Source organism: Chionomys nivalis, chromosome 21 (assembly GCF_950005125.1).
Source record: "Chionomys nivalis chromosome 21, mChiNiv1.1, whole genome shotgun sequence".
Lineage (NCBI taxonomy): Eukaryota > Metazoa > Chordata > Mammalia > Rodentia > Cricetidae > Chionomys > Chionomys nivalis.
The window spans coordinates 39629548-39650850 of record NC_080106.1 but is presented as its reverse complement, the minus strand read 5'-3'; the positions used below and the strand labels follow the sequence as shown (position 1 = coordinate 39650850).

At 42.5% G+C, this 21303-nt stretch overlaps 1 pseudogene; it reads right to left on the bottom strand.

Moving 5' to 3' along the window:
• Positions 1-1614: 1614 nt before the first annotated feature.
• LOC130863372 (E3 SUMO-protein ligase NSE2-like) overlaps positions 1615-21303 on the bottom strand; it is a 51780-nt pseudogene continuing 32091 nt past the window's right edge.

Sequence of the window (21303 nt, the reverse complement as noted above, 5' to 3'; positions counted from 1 at the left end):
TATTGCATGCCCTCAGCTAAGCATACCGTGAGGCTTCCCTGCTGCCACTGCCTCCTCCTCCAGTCTGCAATCTTTAGGTTCCATCCTCATCATCTTGCCAAGACGACTCTATGCTCACATTTTCATTGAGGCTGCCTGAACCACGATTGCCATCTCAACAGTGTGTGTTGGTTTTGAAACAACTGCAAACTTTCAGAAAATTATGAAAACAGCATAAATTCCCTTTTGCACTCAATTCATCTGAGAATAAGCTACCAAAAAATGTAGCCTCATTACCTTCAAATAATGCAATTACTGTGAAATCTGCAATACAGCATTACTTCCAGGAAATTAAAATGGATATATATATATATATATATATAGATATATATATATATGATGGCGTCGGGATAATCTTTTTGTGCATAGTGCAAAGATGTGTCTCCATCCTTCCTCACCTGCCTAAGGAACCTTCTGATTGGTTTAATAAAAAGCTGAACGGCAAATAGCTAAGCAGGAGAGAATAGGCAGGACTTCCAGACAGAGACAGGAACTCTGGGAAAGAATCTGAGGTGGAAGATCTGCCAGCCAGACTCAGAGGAAGCCAGGTGCACGGTACTAAGGAGGTAATGAGCCATGTGGCAAAATGTAGATTAATATAAATGGGTTAATTTAAGTTTTTAGAGATAGTTGGAAACATGCCTAAGTCGAGGCCAAGCTTTCATAATTAATAAATAGTTTCTGTGCCATTATTTGGAAGCCAACAGTCCAAAGAAAGACCTGTTACATGACAGGGCAAGAGAGATGGCTCAGAGATTAAGAGCACTGGTTCCTCTTCCAGAGGACCTGGGTTCTATTCACAACGCTGATGTCTACAGCTGACAAACACCTGGAACTCCAGTTCCAGATGATCTGACTCCCTCTTCCAATCTCTGCTAACACCTTCAATCACAAGCAAATACCACCTTACAGATCACACACACACACACATGCATGCACACACGCACGCACGCACACACACACACACACACACACACACAGAAAGAGAAAAATAAAAAGGACTCATGACTACAGCCTACAATCCAGACCCCACTCAGCTCTTCAGTGTTCTAGTGCTCGGGTTATGGGCAGACACAGCTCAGCTACACGCTGCATTTGATCACAACTTTGTTCAGCCTGTGACAGGGCCGTCTTCTCCTGACTTTTCTGACCTTAACAGTCTTGAAGACCGTAGAATGCTTGGTTCAGTGTGCTGCTATAGCCCCACAAGTAGATGGCCTTCCTATCTTCAGCCTGACATGATAGAAGTGTCAGGATGTGCCTCGATTTCGAGTTGTTATCTTTGATCACTTAACAAGGAGCTTTTATTCAGCTGCATAAAAATTTTCTCCTTTATGGTTGACAATTTTTCTTCTTTTTTTTGAGGATAATTAGTTTTATTAAGATTACAGAACACTTAAAAATAAAGACTACAGTGCACAATACATTTGTGTTTTTATTGTCTAACTTAAAAAAGATGTTTTCAACCACAATGACCATCAAGTTTTATCTCAAATGAGTGTTCTGTGCAGCTCCCAAGTAGGAGGCTGGGGCAGAGGTAGGGTACAGACATCCCTGTGTGTAGGTGGCTTGTTCCTACTCAGAATGACAAGTTTTCTTCTTCCTATTGTGACTCTCAATTGCTCTTCTCAGGCCTTCATCCAGGATAAGGTCCAGTGTTTTCATGACTGTGTGGCTGCAGCCAATTCTAGGAGAGCCAGCCTTGTTTCACTCGTCCCAGAATTTGCTCACAGTAGCTTCCTCTTCGCAGGTGTGACCACACTATTTTTCTTTTCCATCTGTGTGTTCTGGGGCAGAAGAAGTTGGCCTGGCTCTTGGTTACAGTCCTATCTTCACCAGCTCCCTCTGTCCCATTGGCCCCTCTGTTGCATGCACACCATATTACTTCTTCAATTCTTTTAACTGTTGCTTAAACTGTATAGTGTTTTCATTGTTGACAAGGTCAGCCTCAGAATTCTTACCTGTACAGCCAACACCTTCTTCTCTAATAGTAAGTCTAAATCCTTTCTTCTTCTTTGACATGACTTATTGTAGACTGAATAGCCTTAATGTAGGGATTTGGTTCAAGATCCATTTTAACAAATTCAGCCATGGTCTTGTCCATACTTGGTTCACTACTCAGTTCAGCCAGTCTCCACAAGATGAAAAGCAGCACCAGAGGGGTGTCCACGCTGGAGCTGAGGCAGGGTTGAAAAGTCTGAGGAGGAGAAGGAGGACTCAATCCCCCTAAGGGATGTGAAATGAGTTTGTCCTGGAGCAGCCTGGCGTTTTGACGTTGTTATCTGACTGCCCGACCTAGCTCAGTGATATCTGCCCGAACACTACACTCAGAGACCCCAATTTCTTTCCTTGGTTCTCTTCCACACTGCCTTTTCCCTCTCTGGAAGGGAAGGAATGAGACTTTGAAATTTCATAAATACTTTGCTTTCATCTCTCTGTTTACTCTTTCCATCAGTATGGAGTTGTAGATTCTGGTTTTGACCAGTTAGACTCTTGCTACGATCTATTTTGATGCTCACACTACTCTAAATTTGATTAGCTTTGGGCCTTTCATGCTGGATTCTGTACTTTTGATATCACTCATTGATTTTTCCAGCATATTCTCACTTTCTGGCGTAATATCTAGCCTCGCCTTGTATGTGCCCATCTCAGCTCTAAAAGAAATCATTTCTGTGAGGCGCCTTTTATTGAAGAACTACATTTAGAGATCCAGATCTATACTGTGGGTGTGCTCGTTAGGGTTACATTGTCGAGACTCACAGGCGCTCGCTGTCAGTGGGCGAGCGAAAGGCTCTCCTCTCGCAGACTTTTACCTCTGGCGAGTGCCCTGTGTGTAGGTATGCTGACCACCACAGGTTAACGGGCGCCCTGTGTGTAGGTATGTTGACAATCACAGGTTAACGGGCGCCCTGTGTGTAGGTATGCTGACAGTCACAGGTTAACCACAGCATTGTCAGTTTGGTTTTCTCCCTTTGCATATTTGTAAATCTCTGATCATTTAGAGACTAGTCTCTGAGGCTGGAGGATATAGCTCAGTGATAGAGCAATTGCTCAGGATGTGCAAGGTCTCACATTCTGTGAGAGAGAGAGAGAGAGAGAGAGAGAGAGAGAGAGAGATATTTGTCTGCAGTTGTCCTTACTGTATTTATTTCTCAGTCCCTGTGTGTGTGTCCTGTCACCCTTACTGGTGCCCTGCATCTAACACAGGCATCTTAGTCTCTGTGACCCCCACCCTGGGTTGCTGCCCTGTTGTATCTTTGGTGTCATTCACCTCACTCATCTGGAGGTGACCTCCATTCAAGCTGGAGCCTTGTACCCTGCCTGGGCAAGCACTCCAGGCCAAGCTGCCACCGCAAGCTCTTCTGGACTCAGATATACGGAGCTGAGACGGCTCCTGTGGATGTGCCCTTTTCATCCCCAGTGGCTCAGAAACGCCATGCTGTCCCTTAACAAGTGCTCTGTCTTTCTTGGGCTCGGCACAGGCCCTCCACGTGCCTTGGTGGAATGTCTCAGGTGATCTTTTGTCTATCCCTCCTCCGAGCTCTGAGCTCCTTTCTATTGCTCAAAAAGCTCTCCCAATAAATACCCTCTGCTTACAAACCTTTTGGGATGACCCTCTTCATTTTCCTTCCTTCCGTCTTTCTTCCTCCCTCCCTTTCTCCCTTCCTTCCTTTCTTATTGAAATGAATTTGTTTTCATACAATATATTCTGTTCCCCCCACCTTCTAACTCCACACTTTATTTTTAAAAAAAAAAAATTAAAAAAAACCACAAAAAACAACACACACACACACATGCAATCAGAAACAGAAGCTGAAATAAACAAGCAAAAGACTACTAAGGCAGTGAATGCCAGGGACAAACTGTATCTGACAAAGTCTACACAAATACTACTGAGTTCTTTTTGCATTAGCTATCTGCTGCTGAGCATAGGGCTACCCTGGAGTGTGATTAATCTACCCGCTGAGACTCCATTAGCGAGGACTGACTTTTCTTGGCCAGTAGGTATCAATTGCAGATGGCTTCTTGATTAGGAGTAGGAGCCCTTTTCTACTTCCTCCTTCAGCACTGGAACCCCACCTGACTTGAACCTCCACAGGTCCTGTGTGTGCTGCCCCGGTCCCTGTGAGCTCCTGTGTGCACCAGTGTGGTTGTGCCCCAAGGACAGCGTTTCCTTAGCCATCCATCATCTCTGCCTCTTACAATCTGTCTCCTCTTCTGCATAGGTCCCTGAACTTTGAGGGGAGGGTTTGACAACGATATCCCATTCAGGACTGGGTGCTCCGGTGTTGCTCACTTTCTACACATTGTTCAGTTGTAGGTCTCGGTGTTAGTTCCCACCTACTGCAAGAAGAAGCTTCTCTGATGATGGCTGAGTAAGGCACTGACCTATCGGTACAGCAGAACGTCATTGGAAGTTATTTAATTGCTATGTTCCTTGAGCACAATAGTGTCTGATTTTCCTCTAAATCCCTAGACTATCCAGTCTCGGGTTCTTGGCCACCCTAACAGTGTCAGGCACGGGTTCCATCTCACAGAGTGGGACGTAAATCTAATCAGAGAGTGAGCGAATATTTTCACAACATTTGTGCTACTATTGTACCAGAGTGCCATGTAGGCAGGTCACCATTGTAAGCTGCAAAGTTTGTAACTGGGTTGATGATTCCCTTTCTCATCTGGTGGAGTGCAAAGTACCACAAATACTAGCAAGAAGGGATGACACCTCTAATTAGGTACCTGCTTGACTTTTCCATGTTCAATGAAATATGTAAGTGTTGTCTGCAGCAATAGGGCTTTCCATTATTGAGTAACCAATAGCCTTAGGGATAGCTTGAGATGTTTGGAGGTTTCAGTAGGGCCCCTTTGGCCCATGACTCAACTAAATGCAACCTTGGCACTGGAGAGTTATTCATTGATGGTGGAAGTGCAAATTTGTACAGCCACTCTGTAATTCAACATGGCGGTTCATTGGGAAGCTGGGAATAGACTCACCTCAGTTATAGATCTATCCCCAGCTGTACCAGTCTTGGGCATACAATATCGTACCATGGAGATGCTTGTTCATGCATGTTCATTGCTGCTCTAGTCATGATAGCCAGAAATTGGAAACAGCCTAGATGTTCATCAACTGAAGAATGGATAGTGAAAATGTAGTACATTTACACAGTGGAATATTACTCTGTCTTTAAAACATGAAGTTGTGAATTTTGCAGGTAAATGGCTGAAGTTGGAAAAAAATCATCCAGACCCCCAAAGACAAATATTATGTTTTCTCTCATATGCGGCTGATAGTTTTTATGCCTTCACTATTCATATTAGAGTCCATATAACCACAGAGGTTAGGTACCTAGTAGGGGACTACTTTGGAGAAGAAGAACTCGCAATGAAGAGGAAATATAATATATTGTTATAGAGAGATACAGAGGAGACCGGATTGGGGGATTAAATGGGGAGGTGGAAAGAAGGAAGGGGTACGTTTACCACTTTGCCCTCACATAGGCTATAGTTCTCCTCTAATGGACCGTGTGGCTTTTTTAAATTATACCTCATGTTTCCTAAGTGTGCCTCACACTAGTTGAGATCTGGATATGAAATTTCACAGCCTGTCCACCTTAAGGACATAATCCCAAATCCTTGCCCAACCCAGCATCTATCATCCTAATGGTCTCCATTTAAATGTCCCTCTCTGAAACGTTTCTGTACACTCAGGCTCCAAATTCAGTTACAAAAACCCTCTTAGCTCTTTTAACGACTATATTCTTATAAATGAAATTAAATTGGCCTTGAGATCAATCCTCTATGAGTAAGTGCATCCCCTGAGAGAAACTAAGATATCCTCAGGGTTCAGACTTTTTTTAAAATGAGAAAATTTTTCATGCAAGTAATTTCATTGTGTATTCCCCTTCCCCAATACCACCCAGATCCTCCATCCAACTTTATGTTCTCTCTCTCTCTCTCTCTCTCTCTCTCTCTCTCTCTCTCTGTCTCAAATAAACAACAACAAAGAATAAAAAATACACACATGCACATAAAAACACAAAATCCGAGATTAAAATAAACAGGCAAATGACTAATAAGACAAAGAATCTAAACAACGCTATATGAGACAAAACACCTGCAGAAAATACCACTTAGTTCGTTTAGAAAAAAACAAAACCGAGTCTCCTTTTTATTATTATTATTTTTATTCTTTTTTAATTAAAATTTCCACCTGTTTCCCATTTCCCTCCCCCTCCTCCCAAATATTGCCCCTTCCCCCCACTCCCCTTTCCCTATCCCTACTCCTCTTCTCCTCCCCCCACTCCATTCCCCCTCCCTCTCGATACTGAAGAGCAGTACAAATTCCCTGTCTCCCTTTGCCACAGAGATTCTTAGTGAGAAGTCAGAGCACTTTCGTTTCTCGGTGCTGGGGCCTGTGGCTGCCACAGTCTCTGCGAGTTCATACGTGCAGCAGGTTTGTGTCTGGAGGACATGTTTCCTTGGAGTTACCGCTTACGTCTGGCTCTTACAATCCTTCTGCCTCCTCTTCCACATAGATTCCTGAGCCTTGACAGGAGGGATTTGGTGGAGATATCCCATTTAAGACTGTGTGTTCCACATCTCCCATGCTCTGCACGCTGTGCTTTGGGACTTCCCGATGCCTCCACTTCATGAGATACGGCAGCTCGCGGGCATCAGCACCCTCATCGTTGAGCCCTGGTGTGCCGCCTTATTTGTTCATCGGCTACATAAAGATCAAGTGTGATCCCTTTAAAATTAAGATCTGAGCATTTGGTCCAAGTTTAGGCTCCACTTCTGCTTTCAGCTTTTTAACAGGAAGCTCTTGACTGAGTTCTTACGTCATCATCTTCACGTTTTATCCAAGGGCTGTATTCAGGTAGAACATTGTGTAAGTACACCAAGGGGTCATCCGACCATTTTATTATTTTGATCACTTGGAATTTGGGGGCTCAGGATTATTACAATCAATGCAAATACCACCACCTGGTTATTTCATAGGTTTTTTTAAGGACAGAAGGAGCTTCAGACTCTCTTCCTGATCTTCAAGTACAAGTCCCCAGGTTTGCCTAGTTTTCTCCCAGCATATGCTGGGCTCTGGTACCCATGAATGAGTAATGAATAAGCAATCTTCTACTACATGGGGTGACACAAAGCCCTGAGAGAAAGATAGCACTGATTGGTCAGAGCCCTGGTGATCCCATCACTTCTCAGTGAATAGGTTTACTAGCTGAGGACCAAGCCTTCAACACATGAGCCTTTTGGTAGCCAGCTTCTTATTCAAGTCATAGTATTGGGTAAAGGTTAATTTCCAATAGTGTTTACATAATGGAAAGAATATGATTTTGGCACTGAAATGTCTTTTAATAATATCAAAATGTCGGAAAGGTAGCTGTTCAAACTCTGAGTCCCACAATCACTGGGATGGCTGGGAAAATGCAGAGTCTAGGCAAACACAGAGACAAGGCACTGAATGGAAAGCACTGAAAATACATTAAGGTTCGTGACATTTTGTTTGGCTTGGCCCTTCCTTCTCCCCAGTGCAGGGTGGTATCGCCTGAAGAAAACCTTCATTCCACATCTCAGTTCTCCCTTGGACTTTCTTCTTTCCTATTTCCTCCCTCCCTCCCTCCCTCCCTCCCTCCCTCCCTCCCTCCCTCCCTCCCTCCCTCCCTCCCTTCCTTTCTATCTTTTAAATTGAGACCTGGGAACAACACTGCGATTTCTCTGGGGCTGTATCAGGGAATGGCTTCTCTCACTTTTGGTTGGAGTATTCAAGGAAAATAGGGGATAGTTTAGATAGGATGGAGGTCACTCTGAAAAATAATCAAGAACGTCACTGTGCTGATAGCAGAGAGTCTGCAATTCTACAGCAGCATCCAAAAACCAAAAGGTGATGAACAAGGGAAATACAATAGAGATGGAATCTGAAGGTTCACAGGCAGAAGCAGGGAAATTTTAGAAAATAACAGAGTTTACAGTAGCCCTTCATATTGGAATAAAAATACCATCCCAGAGACGATGCACTTGAGGGAAATGTTTAGAGGCTGGAAAACTAGCTAGGCAGATCTGCAACATCTTCCCTAGCATAAAGCCAACCCATAAAGAATGGAAACAGTGACTGTTTTTCAAATGCCTACAATATGAGCAAAAGCTCACAAAACATATGGAAGAGACAGGAAAAGGAAGGTCAGGCGAAGAAACGATAAAGAGAAACTGACCCTGAAGACACACAGGTTTCTAAATGGAGAGTTTGACACAACTGTCAATCAGGCAAAACCAGATAAACTAAAGCTGGAAATGGGCATAAAGTATTCTGAAAATGCTTTCAAAATAAAGAGGGGAAACTTAAATTTTAAAGGGATAAAACAGGAATGTTGGTGCTGGAAGTACAATGACTGAATTTAAAACTTGGATAGAAGGGTTCGCTATCACACTCGAGTAAGCAGAAGCGTCAATGAGTTAGGGAACAGGTCATTTGAAGTGATCACACCCAAAGACTGAGATAAAGAATGAAGAAAAGGTAAGGTGCAGCTACAAATAGTCTCCGACCCACTGGTTCCCTTGGACTGGGTTTTCTCTGTCAGCCTATTCCCGAAGCTGCTTATGAAGTAATCACTCTGAGGCTTAATAGTAATTACATACTCTTTGGCCTATTAGCTCATGCTTCTTGTTAATTAACTCTTGTATCTTAAGTTGACCCATTTTTATTATTTTATATTATACCCCTGAGGTTTGTGGTTTTTTTACCTCTTGCTTCTTGGGTGGCTACATAGTGTCTGCCTGACTTTATCTTTTTTTTTTTTTTTTTGACAGGGTTTCTTTGTAGCCTGTCCTGGAACTAGCTCTTGTAGACCAGGCTGGCCTCAAACTCACAGAGATCTGCCTGCCTCTGCCTCCCAAGTGCTGGGATTAAAGGTGTATACTACCACTACCAGGCAACTCCATCTTCTTTCTCCCTGCATTCTCTCACCTAGTTATATTCTGCCCTGCTATATGCCAAAGAAGCTTTTTTATTGATCAAGGGTGATAAAACATATTTACAGCATACAGAGGGGAATCCCACATCATCTCTCCTTTTTCTGTCTAAATAAAAGGAAAGTTTTAAGTTTAATACAGTAAAATTACATATAACAACACAGGTATCAAGCAATAATTACAGCTATAATATTTCTTTGTGAGTCTAAATTTTTATATCTAATCTATCTTTTATCATAACTAAGGAAAACTAACTATAACTATCAGTCTTTAACTCCATCAACAACCCCAAAAGGATATTACTTAAGAAAACAGGAAGTGCATTGTAAGCAACTTTCAATATTCTAGAATTAACAGAGACATATCTCTGCATGGACAGTCACCCAAAGTTCTTCTGTAACATTGGGGCATCCCTCTTCAGCCTACATGTCCATAGTATCCAGTAGACATTTCCTTGAAGCAGGAAATTTGAAAAACTGTTTTGCCTATATTGGTAGTTTGTCAGTCACTTTCTTCTGTGTCCTGTAAAATGTCTGACAGTTTTCTCTATGAAGCAGGAACACTGAAGGACCATGCCATCTTTTGGAAAGTTTAGCAGTCACTTTTCTGTAAATCCTGCATGTCTAGTTCGTACAACATACCATCAAGCAATCCAGGCAAGAGTAGTTTCTTGCCCAAATGGCTAGTCTTGTCACATTGAAGATAAATTCCATAATGGGTTTCTCCAATGTCCATCAACCTCTCTGAAGTAATTGGTGCTGCCAGAAGTATACATGTCTCACTGTTGAGAAAAGTCTAAGTTCTTAAAACCTTTTAAATGCCATATTCTGTAGGTCTTTGAAGTGTTGAAGATTATATATCTAACTGAAATATATCTCTGTATATTTAGAAAACCTAACTAACATGACTAAAAGTTTGATTATTGTAGATGATTATCTATTATTCTGTATTTTTAATTTTACATTACATTTTAAATGAACTGTATAAACATAATACCTTAAATAATAGTAGAAATGTATATGGCAACAAAATTGTATCACTAGATCAAAATCCATACTAATGAATTTAACTCTATATCATCTCTCCATTATTTCTTTTCTTTCTTTCTTTTTTTTGATGTGGGATTCCCTTCTTGCACTGTAAATACCACTGGTTAATAAAGAACTGCTTTGAGCCTATAGCAGAGCAGGGCAGAACAGAGGTAGGTGGAGAAACTAAACTGAAAGCTGGGAGGAAGAAGGCAGAGTCAGAGAGAAGCCATGTAGCCCTGTTAGAGCCAGAAGGAACTTTGTCTGGTAAGCCACAGCCAGCCACTTAGTGATACACAGGTTAGTAGAAATGGGTTAAATTAATATGTAAGAGTGAGCAAATAAGAAGTTAGAGTCAATGGGCCAAGCAATGATTTAAATAATATAGTTTCTGTGTGATTATTTCGGGAGTCCGGACAGCCAGGAATCAACAAGTGGCTTATTTCAACCTTTCTTTCTTTCTTTCTTTCTTTCTTTCTTTCTTTCTTTCTTCCTTCCTTCCTTCCTTCCTTCCTTCCTTCCTTCCTTCCTTTAGAAATTGACTATGACCAGTAACCATTTATAACCAACCCTTTGAAAATGAAAACAAACATTTATCAAACAATCATTTTGGGAATTTGAGCAGAGGTTTCTCCAAACTGCTTCCTGCTGCTTGTTGGGTTAAGTATTTTTAGGGTTCATGGAGACCTTTCAGGGGTTCTTGTTCCATCAAACCACATTAGCCTGGAAGGAATCCATAGGTTCTCATGTTTTGTTGGAAACAAAAGCATAATCTCTTTTCAAAGTAACATATTCTTAGACTCAAATTTTCAATTCAAGATACCTTTAAAATATATATGTTGATTTAGTTTAGCTACTCCTACAATGAAATGTCTCTCTGCAGTTAACTCTTTCCGAGTCAAAAAATTCAAAGAAAACATAATATACATAATCCAGACTCTCTGTGTATTTCCTGTCTTTTCATGGCTCTTTTATACTACTTTTACTGTCTCTTTTATTTTTTTAAACTATTTCTTTCTATAACTGCTTATACCCATTTTTTTAAGCCTATGTACATTTTAAAAAATACTCTGTGACCCATTTAGGGGTTTATTTTTGTCTGAATCTGTCTTTATTGTATATCTGTAATCATTTTTTTTTTTTTTAACCAGGAACACTTTTAAGATGGTAAGCAGCTTGGTCACAGTGGCCCTGGATGCTGGCCCTGCCTCTTTTGGCCTTTTAATAAGGCAGAGATATACTTACCAACAGCTCTGGGATCACCAGGTAGGAGCTGTGCCCACAACCACAACTCTGGGAAGGAACATGCATCACATAAACCTTTTTGTCTGAGTGAAAGCTAAGTCTGCCATGTAGTGCAATGCACGGCCTGGAAATATCTCTGTGTCTGGTGGCAGGAATCTGCCATGTTCTCCTTCCTGTGCATACCTAGTTGACCTGATCTGGCTGGTTTACAAGGCAGGAAGTATTGAACTACTGGTACGCTCTCAGTTACTTTCCTCCTAACGCCGAGAGGGTGTATAAGCACCCAGACCCAAAGTGGGTGGCGGGTCATGTGAATCAGCCCCACGTTGGGCTCCAGGTGTAGCTATAAATTTTCTCCATCCCACTGGCTTCCCTGGAGTGGGTTTTCTCTGTCCACCTGTTCCTGAAGCAACTTATGAATTAACTTTCATAGGTTTATTTCAATAACTTTATTACATACTCTTTGGCCTATTAGCTCAGGCTTCTTATTAACTAACTCTTATATATCTTAAGTTAAGCTATTTTTACTATTTTATATTTTACCATGAGGCTCATGGTTTGTTTCTCTTGATTCTTGGGTGACTGCCTGGTGCCTGCCCAACTCTGCCTTCTTTCTCCCTGCATTAAGCTTAGTTCTCCCACCTAGCTATATTCCGCTCTGCCATAGCCCAAAGCATCTTTTTATTAACCAATGGTAATAAAACATATTTACAGCATACAGAGGGGGAATTCCACTTCAGTAAGGGATGCTACAGGACTTACTCATGGACCAAGATAGCCAGGAGGAGGACTAGAAGGGGAAAGAGAAAGAAGAGGCTTATTTGAGAAAGTAACTTCTGACCCACACATTGGAAAAGTTAAGGGACATATCAGATTAGGAGACTAAAAATCTCTAGCTATTATAAATCAAAAGAGACCTACAGTCACAGTACAATCATCTCATCAGAATAAAAGGCAAAAGAGGGACTAGAGAGATGGCTTAGTGGTTAAGAGCACACACTGCTTTTGCAGAGGACACAAGTTTACTTCTTCCCAGCCCTCTGACCTTCACTGGTATCAAGACTCATGCCCACACATACCCTCATATATATGTGTGTGTGTGTGTGTGTGTGTGTGTGTGTGTGTGTGTAAAAAAAAGATAAAAAGAATAGTCTTGAAGACACCACAGGAAAAGCAGCCAATAACATGCCAGGGAGCTCAGTAGGGTTATCCATGACTACCCAGGAGATTCTACATGCCCAAAGGATGACACATTCAAACTGCTAATGAAAGACTGACAGCGAGGACAATCAGTATGCCAAAGCTGTCATTCGAAACAAAGACTTCGCCAGTAAGCGAAAGCTATGGGGTATATTCCCACTAGGCTTGCCCTACAAGACCACAGGAGCCTCCAAATTGAAACCAACAGATGCCAGAGAACAAAGTGAGGTCACATCTAGACAGACGTCCTCTAGCAAAAGCAAATAGATGGGAAAACACAGAAACCTGCATCATTTCTGCATACGCCAGTCTTCCATGTTTGTTTAGTATGTAGAGACAAATGTGTAAATATAACTCTTCACATTCAGAAAACTAGCAGTAGAAAGAAACTTATCCCAACCTGATAAAGACAATAGAAAAGACCTTAGCACAAACACTCGCACCAGGGAAGGGGCAAAGGCTGGGTCTTTACCGTTAGGAAAAGGCAGGGATGCCTCCCCTCCCCACACCTATTCAAAAACAGATGTTTGAGATTTCTAGCCCAAACAATAGGCAACAGAAAGAGATGATGGGCATTTAAATTGGAAAAGAAGAAGAAAATTTCACTCTGCTTGTAGGTGACATGATCTTACACACAGAAAATCCTGTTAAGCTAATAAGCAAATTCAGCAATGTACTGAGGTAAAATAATAATATGAAAACCAATTGCATCTCTATATACTCTCAGTAAATAATAGGGAAAGGAAATTATAAGAAAATTCTGTATGCAGCATGGTAAGAATATGCTAGAAATTTAATAAAGTCTACTGAAAGAATTAAAGATTTACACAGAAATACATCCTATATTTGTGGATTAGAATATTTAATATTATTAAGATGTCAACATTATCCTCAAACAACATATAGACTCAGTGCAGCCTCTATTTAAAATATTCAAGATATTTTATATAAAAAGTGCAAAAACTCATCCCCAAATTCACATGAACTATTAAGAGACCAAATAGCCAAACTGATCTTGCTAATAATTTTTTTTTTATAGTCTGGGTTTGGAAGATTCTCTAAAGGCTGCCATGTTTGGACCCAACTGTTAGTACTGTTATGGAGTTGGTAGAAATTATAGTGGGCAGGGCCTGGCTGGAAGAGTTAGGCCACTGGGGCAGGTCTTTGCAGGGTACATCTGAACCCTGGCTTCTCCCTCTCCCTGTCTGCCATGTGACACCACTGTGCTCTACCGCATGGCTCCCACAGTGATGCTTGGCCTTAGTCCCAGAAGCAGCATGACGAAGTGACTGTGAGCTGGAAGCGAACTCAACCTCGCCTCCTTTTAAGTTGTCATGAGTATTGTCCCACAATGATAGACACTATCTGTCACAAAGTTGGAAGAGACACACTTCCTGATTTTAAACTTTACTATCAGTTACAGCAATCAAAACAGTGTAGTAGTATGGGCAGAAAAATTCAACAACAACAACAACAAATGAGTACACCCAGAATAAATCCTCGCATATGTGGTCAAGTGATTTTTGGCAAAGGCGCTAAGAATATTCAGTGGGGAAAGTATATTTTGACAACAAAAGGTGTTGAGAATGTTAGATACCTGCATGTATTCCTTGTACCCTTACCTGATACCATGACAAAATTAACTCTAAATGCATAGAAGACTTGAGAGGCCTAAAACTATAAATCCTTACAAGAAAACACAGTGCCCACATGTCACAGTGTTGGGCTGGGCAATGATTTCTCAGACATGATAACAAAGGCCCAGGCAGCAAAAGAAAACAATTGCCAAATTGAACTTCATAAAACATTCAAAGGTGATCAAAAGTCAGTATGAACAAAGTAAAAGGAATCAGTGGGATGGGAAAAACTACTTTAAAATTTACATCTGAAAATGGATTAATATGCAGAATACAGAGAACTCCTAAAGTTCAGCAAGGAAAAGGCAAAATGGCATTTCATAATAAAGGACTTATATAGACATTGAGTTTCCAAAGAAGACTTGCATGTGGCCAGCAGCACATGAAAAAACACTAAATATCACAGGTCATTAAATAAATGTTGGGATAGCTACTTGAAAAACAAACAGAAAATAAAACACACTGTTGAAGCTGGACAGTGGTGGTTCACATCTTTAATCTTAGCACTTGTGTGGCAGAGGCAGGTGGATCTCTGTGAGTTCAAGGCTGGTCTACAGAGTGAGTTACAGGACAGCCAGCCTGTTACACAGAGAAACCATGTCTCAAAAAAAAAAAAGGGAGGAAGAGGAGGAAGAAGGAGGAGGAGGAAGACAGCACTGATGAAGATGTGAAGAAAAGGACTCCAGAGAGCTATGTGTGGATTATTTATTTATTTTTAAACATTTATTCTATATAAAATAGTTATTGTTTTTATTAAGCTATACATTTTTCTCCCCTCCTCTCCCCCCACCCTTCTCCCCCCACCCTCTCTGATGACCCCCTTATTAACAATTTACTCAGGAAATCTTGTTTTTTTCTATAAGATAGTGCAACCACTATAGAGAGCAACAGTGCTTCCTTCAAACATAAAATTAGCCCATGCTTCAGCGATCCACTTCTGGATATATATCCCCAAGAATTGAAAGCAGAGCTGTCTACTGGAGTTCAAAGGCAGCATTATTCACTATACACAGGAGCTGAATCCCACTGATAGACGATCCACCCCTCTAGTGCTGCTGTAGATGATGGGCCGCTCGAACAGTAGAAACTTACTCTCCTGTGTTCCTGTGACTGAAGATCCAAGTTCAAAAGGCAAGCAAGTAGAGCTGGTTTTTCCTGAGGTGCCTCTCTCTAGCTTGCAGAGCGCTGCCATATGGCTGTGTCATTACCAGATAGTTTGTGTCTGTGCCTCTCTGTTGTTGCTTCTTCTAGGGACACCATGGTTCTATTGGATTAGGATTCCATCTCCTCATCCCCTTTCACCTTAATTATCAGTCCAAGGGTCTTATCTCCAAATATAATCATAAAAGTTAGGGCTTCTACATAATAACTTTTGAGGGTGGATGCATAATTCAACCTGTAACGTCATATAATGGACACCACTCAGCTATAAAAAAAAATCCTGTGTCATGCTAAGACATTCTTGGGCTTGGAGGACATTACCGCCAAATCTGCATCAAAGACCTCTATGGTTTGTGTAATGATCTGCTCTGTCCTTTTAAGAGATAAGCCACGCCCACTCCCTCCCCTGTCTGCTGAGGCAAGCTGATCTTTAGCTTCCAGCCTGAATCCCTTCTTTTTTCCATATCCCTCTCAAAGAGGCAGCTTCTGTCTCTTCCCACTTCTCCCCTTCCCCCTTCTGTTTCTCTCTCTCTTTCTCTCTCTCTCTCTCTGTCCCTCTCTCTGCTCTTTTCCCTTCTCCCCTTCCCTTCCACATCCCACTAAATAAATATCCAACCTCACTCTGCATGGCGCACCTATCTGTCTGTCTCTCACCTGCTGTCTCTCACCAGTTGCATGGCTCCCTGCCCTCAACCAGCCACCTTTGGAGACCTGTGGCATGATCTTGTGGTGTGCCCATCTGTCTGTCTTTCTTCGTGGGACTTACTGTCCCTCGTGACCCACTACAGCCACTTGGAAACTGTGCCATCCCTGTCTTGGACTGGTTGCTCTCGGGACCTGCTGCCTACTGCTGCCACTTGGGGACCTGCAGCATTTTACTTTTACCATTACAGTTTGATTTTTAAAATTTCCCCTCTAGCCCACATGCTTTCTGTCACATGCCTCTGTGTCTGCACATGACTGGTCATGCTCTGAGAAAGCCTTGTGTTCACTCCCCAAACTGTGACCAGCTCTTAGAAGCTGATTTTGCTTTTTAAAAAAATCAACTTTTCATTTGGTGTACAAGGTAACTAAATGCAGGATGGAAGCCAGGCACATCTTCCTTCATTTTGTGTCTATTTCCTTTCCTTTGAGTCAGACTCCTGCTGGGTTCTGCATAGACATGTTAGTCACTGGAGTCTACCAGACTTACGCACCCCTATCTGGCCACAGGTCCTCTAGATAGCTGCTGCTCTCCCTTCCAGAAATCAGGCTGCAAACCACCACCTTGTCGTATGTCTCCCAGGAGAAAGCCAATAAGAAAGTGCACTTGGGCTTGCAGCTATCAGAGCAAGCAAGGGCCATCTCCCTTCCCATTACTAAGCAGCTTTGAATTATATACAGCTACCTTTATCAGGACCTTGTGACTTGTAACCTATAGGCTAGGTTGCATTCTATGGAAATATACACAGACACACAAAGCAAAAACAACAACAACAACAAAACCCCATGTATAAGAGCAAGAAACTCCATTATAGAGTTGAAGGCACTCTCTCCCTTCAAGTTCCTACATGCTACCTATGGTATGCTACTATGACTCTCTAAATATGGCAGTAACTGAAGACTCTATCTCTCCCCTAAGGACCCCATCATGCTGTTTGTTATGATGCTATCACTCTTAATATTACAAAAATGGGGGTCCCCCCAGGCCCTCTGTCATGCTAATCACAGCAACTAGCTCTCTCACTGCAGGGTTTCACAATGTCTGTTTATTATCATGAGATATAACTCTTCAAGCAAAGTTTTCTGGAGGTAATTCCATCCCAGCTTCCTTTCTATGAATCTGCCCTTTAAGGTACAACAATCCCCTCCTAAGGCTGAGGGTTCAGTGATGAACCATTGTCCCAAACATGCAGGTACCCTAGATTTCAGAAACAGCGAGTCCTGGAGGACAGGCCATTCCCAGGATGAGAAAAAACAGTGATCTGTGATGATGAGGCCAAACCAAGGGGCATCCTTTTATAGAGACCAGTAATTAACAGATTAATAATTTGTTAGACATCTTGCCATGCTGAAACTGAGGCAATTACTGCAGCCATGCTTGACAAGCACTACTTCATTATGCATCCTTTTTGTCTCTGTGGGAGGCATGAAAGTTCTTGTGCTCACAGATAAGCACTAGGGGAACCAGTAATGCTAAATACACAGATCTGTTCCTTAAAAGGGAGGGGTGTGTAACCCGTTATTGCCCAGAAGCTTTCTGTTGTTGATGGTTTCCTTTGCTGCTTCACCCAGAGAAGCTTTCTGTTGTTGATGGTTTCCTTTACTGCTTCACCCAGAAGCTTTCTGTTGTTGATGGTTTCCTTTGCCATGTTTATGCTTTCCTTTAATTCCTTTCCACAAGTTGGAAGCTTAGCTGGTTGAGGTCTTGTCCTGAGGGAACCGCTCCCCTTTTCTTTGAAATTAATTTTCTTGAGCACAAGACTTAACTCCCATATTACATTTCCTTGTGCTCTTTTTCTCCTCAAACTGTACAGTTTGTATTTCCTTTTGTCCCACTTTCTCCCTGTCATTGTAGATCTGCATAAGGAGGGATCACTAATGGCCATATGACACAGTCAGTAAAAGGCTGTCTTAAAATCTCTTCCACCAATGCTGTTAATCCAAAGGTCTTCAATTTAGCCTCAGGCAGATTCTTAGGACAAGGGTAGAAAACAGTCACATTCTTGGCATGATTATCACAAAAATAGTCTCTAGGCCACTTGCTAATATTCTTCCATTTCTGAAATCTCTTGAGCCAGGCCTTCATACTCCACCTTGTCCACAGCATTATAGTGTTCCATGCTCCTATCAGGGTAGCCCATTAAGCCATTTAAAGTGTTCAACCACTTTTCTTCCAGACTCCTCAGATCTTCTGTATTTCTCCAAAGAACAGCACAGTCAGGCCTGGCACAACAACACCTGGTTCCTGGTACCAACTTCCAGTATAGTTACGATTCTTGTGCTGTGAAGAGATGCAATGGCCGAGGTAACACTTTTAAAACAAAGCATTTAAATGGGGGCTTGCTTACAGATTCAGAAGGTTAGTCCATGATCAACAGGTCAGGAAAAAGACAGGCATGGCACAGGAACGGTAATGGAGAACACACAGACAACAGATAACAGAGAGAGTGAGACACTAGGCCTGGAATGGGCATTTGAAAGCCCAGCCCCAGTGACACATCTTTGTCAACAAGGACACACCTCCTCCAACAGGAACACACTACTAATCCTTCCCAAATAGTTCCACTAATTAGGGACCAAGCATTTAAATATATGAACTTATGGGGGACACTCTTATTTAAACCACCATGAATAGATAATGTTTGCTGTACAAATGCAGGGCGGGTGTGCAGACTGAGAGAGACCATCAGGCCTCAGCCAGATCAAGGGAAGTTAACCTGTGATGTGTTTGCCCTTAGGTGGCTCACAGGGTGACCGTAGGGAGCAATCTAGGGAGGCCAACCTGTGATGTGCTTGTCCATAGGTGGCTCACAGGGTGGCCTTAGGGAACATCTGGTTGGATACACTAAAAAAAAAATAGTTATAAACTTGTTTTACTAGGCTCTAGAAAAAACTGTGTTTCAAGTCCTCAGTGTCCTGGGCTCATTACTCTTCATGAGTCAAAATGAAAACCAGTGAGGTCAAGTTAATAGAAGTGAATTAAATAATATTACAGGCTATACATGGGCATGGCAAAAATCCCAAGTGGCCAAAGATGGAGGAACACTGGACTGGCTTTTGGCTTCATCCTTAAAGAAAAGTATAATCCTTGGACTGGAGAGGCAGTTCAGTGGTTAGGAGTGCTTACTCCTCTTGCAGAGAACCCAGATGCTGGCTTAGTCCCTGTGGAACACCAGGTCCAGGGGACCTGATGGCTCTTCTCATCTCCATGGGCTTATGCATACACATGGCATACATACATACACACCAGAACACACACATATGCATAAATTATATGCATATGGGTTCTGTTTTCTACAATTTCTTAACCCTTTCATCTTCATTATCAGAAGAGAAGGGGTGAGTTGGACAGAAATGAAAATGTCCCTAACTAGGTTTCCACTTGTCTTCCAAGATGCTGTCCTTGGTTTGTTGTGAGTGGGGGATGATGAGCCAATCCCTCAGAACACATAAGTGAGTTCCTTTCACAGCCCTGCCCATCAGCATTTATGGTGATTGTGTATTGTGGGCTCTGTTCGCCAGTGATGTGCTCTGTGGGCCTCTCTCCCAGGGTGTTTGAAAGACACATGTTTAAAAAGATGGGTCTTTGGCTTCTTTCCCAGCCACAAAGATGTGAGCACTTTAAAAACTGCTCTGGGTGCCTAAAGCTGACCTTACAGAAGGGTGGGGGCAGATGACAGGAATGAGAAGGCAAGGAAGAGGAAGACGCAGATGGGGACAGGTGGTGGTGGCATTTTAGATAGCATAAAAAGATTCTTCGCTCTACAAAGGGATTAATCAGAGTGTTCCCATTGAATAGAAAGTTCTGTGCATTTTAAGAGGATTTGATTTATAAGAATCTTTTCAGCAACGCAGCTGCTGGGTGAAGCAAGCTACACACGCTGACTTGAAATCCATTTCATGAGCCAGGAGTCCAGGGTGTTGGGGAGTGATAAAACTCTTTTAGTTTCTAATTCATGGGTGATATCGACTAGCACAGTTAGGAGCCCGAGAGTTGGGCCCCAGCCAGCGTGTTCCTGTAGTAAATATGCCTGCTGCTCAGGGTGCTTGAGGGCTGATTCATTTATGGACTTGTGGCTGTGGCTCTGCAAGGCTTAGTGCTTCTCAGCTTTTGTGTCATTACTTTGAGAGAACTTGCACTAGAATGTACCAGGTTGTACAGCATGAATCACCCAGCTCCATGGTCTCTGGTGAGGGTGCTTGGCCCCACGCATTGCTGCAAGGCACAGACTTCATGCACAGGGGCCAGTGAACTGCACAGTGAGGACTGAGAGCTTCTCTTTGAAGTCAAACCTTGGACCTTCCTTCCTGGGAGGGGCTCTAAGCCTTTTCCTTCCCTGCGATTCAGGCTGCCAATGGTTATGTTCCCCCAACCCTATTGTCTCTCTCCTGGTGAGTTTTCATTATGACTTGAGTCTTGGAGAAACTTCCCAGGAGTTGTAGGTCCTTAAAGACTCTCTCTCTCCCGGGGTTCCTGCAAAATGCCAAGGTGAGAACCCCAGAAAGACAACTGCCACACTGCCGAGTCTCAGATCTCCACCTGGCAGAGAAAACAACAAAGGGTATTTGTTTCACGGGCTCAGAGACCCACTCTGCACAGCATTTCATTCTCATGCAGGCAAAATAAAGGTGTGGCGTGTAGAAGAGAACCACTTTTCTCTGGGGGTAAAGATAGAAAAAAGGCAATTGTTACTAATGGCAGGTGTTGAGTAAAGAGAAGGGGAAATATGTTTTTTTGAGATCTACTTGGCACAATTATGAGAGAAACCCCAAGGAGAATGACATTGAGTTGCCTGTGAACAAGATGCTCTTCCCTGTGTGTAGGCAACAGGCTGTAAAACTGCTGAAGTGACCTCCCCCACAACCACCCAGCTTCCTTGGCTCTGAGGTTTGCTTTAACCCAGTGGAATGGAAAGAAGCATGAGACACACCTGGAGCTTAGCTGGCCTCTCTTCCATGGCCCAGGGGATATAAAATGGTTCTCTTTATCCTGATCCCAAGAGAGATTAACACAGACGACATTGCCAAAGGTGATGCTGGCATGAGCCCCTGCTAACCTGTGATGACACACAGTCCTGGCAGCAGACAGACCTCTGGAGGATTGGCCCGAGGTTCCCTCCATGTTTACCACACAGGACATGCGTGTCGGCTCCATTCAGAGCTGCTGATGAGTTGCCTTTTTTCTTAAGCTGACTCATGCTGACTCACCTTCATTGTATAGCAAGTGTTAAGTCTGAGAAATACTTAGGGAATCAAGATAAAAACAGAATTTGGGCAAGTGGGAGAACTCTCGAGGTCCGCCCAACCCAGGCACT